General features: G+C 35.1%; 1 pseudogene; it reads left to right on the top strand.

Moving 5' to 3' along the window:
• The first annotated feature begins 2,053 nt into the window (after positions 1-2,053).
• LOC122128017 lies at positions 2,054-2,153 on the top strand (annotated as a pseudogene).
• The last annotated feature ends 2,353 nt before the right edge of the window (positions 2,154-4,506 follow it).

Raw genomic sequence — 4,506 nt, 5'->3', positions numbered from 1 at the left:
CTGTACAGAGGGGTTACAATTACGTGGGGAAGATAATAAGTACATTTCTTATCAAGCATTGTAGCCTCCTCCTTTGTTTCCACTTCTCATCCTTTTGCATCCTTCCCCTGCACCCCGACCCAATCTTCCCTCCCCTCCCCCGCACCCAAGTTGTAAAGTTTGTTTTCGACATGGGAACTTATACATATCACAGTGTTATCAAGCACTAAGGATATTCTCAATTAATTTTTTTCTGAAGTACATTTGACCTCTAAGTCAAGTTTTCCTGACCTTTATAGACCAATTGTGGATCTATCGTTCCAGGAGCCATTTTTCAGGCCCACTTATGCTGGACTGAAATCATTCATTAATCATTAGGGAAGGGGTATTAAAAATAGTCTTGTGACACTTTGTGATCTTGTTCACTCCTATGGGCTAGTCATCTGTAAACCGAAAGTTTGAATTGCAGTACTTTCTCATAGATTTTGTGGTCTCATCCTTCATTTTAAGTTGACTTGCATTTCACTATTGCTTACTGCTAATTCCTGCTTCTCAAGGAATTGGGGCCCTGAAATATTATTGGAAATGAGAAATTGACATGGCTCTTCAATTATTTCTGTTGGCATGTTGCCTGGGCCTAGTTGAGAAGTCTTGACCCTGTTATCTGATGATGCGGGTAACTGGGACATGGGATCCTAGGACCCATACATCTTGCAGAAGATAATATCTTGTATACATAATATCAGAAAAATTTGGGTCTAATCAATAGGCATGCTTCAGAAATATGGAGAAAAAACAGTTTGGAACAAGCGAGTTGAAACAATAAACAGAGCAGCAGAGTAAAATTCCTTATACTTTAGAGGAAATCAACATTTTTTTTTTACCATGTGAATTCAGAAGAACAAGAACACTTAGAAGGTATCACAAGTTTATAGTGAAGACATTACATTGATACTTTTTATATTCTAGTTTGTATTCTAAACCTAATTATTTGTATTCTAATTCTCTTTATTGGAATAAATAATTATCAATTTATTTGTCAAATTATCAATTAATTCTACTAAGTTTCATTGTGTGAAATATGAAATCAGCACATATAAATATAAAATATATAACTATATATAATATAATAAAAAGGGCACATGTTTTGCGTTGTTCTGTTGTGGTTAGGGTATCAAAGACAACTCTGTTTTAAAGTATTATTGCATTATCTGTACCTCAGTGATAGGTAGAGTTAGACCTAAATCTTTAGCATTTGGAGATTTACAGCCTGGAGGCAAGAGGAAACACTGTGATTAAAACATTACCAATTTAAGGCTTAATAATGAGGAGAAACATGGACTTCTCCTGGAGCTATGGAAATATTTCGTGATAGAAAGGCAGTAGTGTAAGTTCCTGCCTGGTTGGAAGGTAGACAGTCCAGACATTAGGAAATCATGCATATGAAGAATTTTTTTCACCTTGGCGTTAGTTACTTTTGAAATGGTAGGTATAATAGACACTTAAATTTTGATAAAATACCTTCTAGTCTGAACAGTTCTGCTGAACTGTTCATCTCTCTATGGTCCCTTGTAACTAAGATTAGTTTTGTTCCAGTAAGACAATCTATGCTGTCAGGGTAGGATATTCTGGTTGGTCTGTTCCTACATGGAAGAAGGATAAAGGGTCAGGTAGAAATTTGTGCCAGTAAGACCTCATTTGGAAAATTTAAGCTGAAGAAGTTTAGAAGTAGCTCTTAAGCAAGCTTACATTGAATCTATTAGCTCCACAAAGCTAACTCAGTTACATAAATAAGAACTTGAAAAAGCCATCACCTTAGGACCTAGCTATAAGTGCTTCAAAGTATGATCAAATCTAAAATGAAAAAGCCTTAAAATTGTCATTGACAAAAAAACGCAAATGTGAGCAATCGACCGAACAATATAATTTTTTTCCACTATACAGATTATTTTAGGGAAATAAGATCAATAGTATTGTTAGGAACAATAAGGTTTCCTTGCTACAAATAGGCACCCAAGGATATAAGCCTGTATAAATATTGCATCATTAACTACTTAAATTTAGAGGATACTACATGCTTCAGCAGCACGTATACCCAAATTACAACAATACAGAGATTAACATAACACTTGCACAAGGATAATATGAAAATTTGTGAAGTATTCCATATTTTTCATTGTTCAGTTGCAGAAATGAAAAACAGTTATTAAAAGGTTGATTACAAAATTACAAGTGTAACAATATATGCAAGTGTTAGAATTAAACGTTAGTTTGACATCAGTGTATTAAATCTTCACCTTAGAAAGGCCTTTACATAGAACTTTACAAAACTTTTGAAATTAGTTAACATTATCATTTTATCCCAAAGAAACAAACTACTATAAGAACCTAGAAAAAGGGGCTGGGAAGGTGGCTCAGTGGTAGAGCGCTTGCCTTGCATGCTTGAGGCCCTGGGTTCGATATCTCAGCACCACATACGCAAAAAGAAAAAAGTCAGAAGTAGCTCTGTGGCTCAAGTGGTAAAGCGCTAGCCTTGAGCTGAAGAGCTGAGGGTCAGCGTTCAGAGTTCAGAGGCCCAGAGTTCAGGCCCATGACTGGACCAGAAAAAAAAAAGAACCTAGAAAAAAATAATCTTAAATTTTCTATATGAAATGCAATCTGAAAGGACACATTTATTAATAAATAACATATTATAAAACAATGTTGAATTCAAAGTATATCTAGGAAAGAATTAAATAAATTATGGATATTATGCAAACACAGAATATAGAATATTTTAAAATATACTTTTTTCAGTCATGAACCAGAAATATCATTAGCTTCTGTACCACTCATTTCAACAGATAAGATCAAATTATTTCTGATTAAAAAAATCACAAACTCTGCAGAAATCATTATAGATGTACACAAACAACTCAAATGCATTTTGACATCAAAGTCAGGCAATTCAATTGGAAAAATTCCACGGAATTTTTACAGTAAGATATTGCTGTTATTTGGATTGTGAAAATATTTTGTATGGACACAAAGAATGGACGGGCATTTTGATGTTTAAGAAACGTAACTGATATCTTAGCTATGCTAAATAATGTTGCGATAAATATAGTTGTTCTGGTAGCTTTAGTATGGTCTTGTTTGATGCCCCTAAGTAGATGAATGGATTAAGAAAATAGAATTCTATGGAATGGAATTTTATGCCTCCCTCAGAAAGAATGCCATTGCCCCATTTGTTAGGAAATGGAAAGAATTGGAAAACAATATATTAAGTGAAGTAAACCAGGCCCAAAGAAACATAGATCCCATGGTTTCCCTTATTTGCAATAACTAATATATGTCTGAGACAAACAGAAATGGTCAGATAAGTTGATATTAGTTGAATTGAACCCCAAGATAAGGATTCATATGTTATTTTTTTCTTGCTTGCAATTGTTTCTAACATATTTATAAGATGATATCTTTGCTGCTTTGTATGTCCCTCCACCACCGTAAAACCCCTACTTTAATTTTATTTGATGTTGGTATGATTTGTGGAGGGGAAGGGAAGAAACAAATTGTTTAAATAGGGATACGGGTTGACCCATTGCAACAATGAGATATACAAGACGTCAGGTAGAAAAACGAACTTTACAACTTTGATGGGGGGGAGGGGTAGTGAGGGGGGATGGGAGTGGGGGGGAGATGAGAAGGTATGGGAAGGGGAAATAAAGGAGGAGGCAACAATGCTTGATAAGAAATGTACTCATTACCTTGCCCATGTAATTTTAACCCCTCTGTATGGTGTTTTCACAGTAAAATAATAAAATTCAACAAAAAAAAAGATAAAAGAAAAGAAACTTAACCGAACCATTACAACTTAATAGAACAGTTTGTACAACCTTCCACAACTTCAAAGAGTAGTGATACATACTTATCCTTTTGGTAATATCAAAGGCAGTTTCTTCCAAGTTTTTCTTCAGACCTGGTTTGATATAATGGTTCAACAGAAGGAGATCTAGTGTATCTTTGCTATCTATATTCCCATCAGCAAGATGCAAGGGAGTCAAGAGGCATTTAGTTTGGGCATTGGTATCTGCATCATGATGAAGTAAGAAAGACGCCACACTGGTATTATTCCACGAGTAAGCACTGCGCAGGGGTATCCAGCCATTAACAATTATTGCATGACTATCTGCTGCTTGAGCCACCAACTCATGGACAATGTCTACATGTCCACTGTAGGCTTCCCGATGAAGAGGGGTATATTCATTGTCATCCCTAGTATTCACATGAGTGGCCTTTATGGAAAGTAGTCACCACACTCTAGTAAGCCGATTATTTTCAGCAGCACAAAGAAGAAATTTGCTTGGATCCTACTCCATTTTTTTTTCTTGCAATTGATACGATTTCTCACTTTTTCTTTTTTCTTTTCTTTTTTTTTAATTTAATTTTATTTTATTTGAGAACATACTGTACAGAGGGGTTACAATTACATGGGCAGGATAATGCATACATTTCTTACCAAGCATTGCAGCCTCCTCCTATGTTTAC

Source organism: Dipodomys spectabilis, unplaced genomic scaffold (genome assembly GCF_019054845.1).
Source record: "Dipodomys spectabilis isolate Male_0828 unplaced genomic scaffold, ASM1905484v1 ptg000320l, whole genome shotgun sequence".
Taxonomy (NCBI): domain Eukaryota; kingdom Metazoa; phylum Chordata; class Mammalia; order Rodentia; family Heteromyidae; genus Dipodomys; species Dipodomys spectabilis.
The sequence above is the reverse complement of the archived record's forward strand: the minus strand, read 5'-3'. Positions and strand labels throughout refer to the sequence as shown.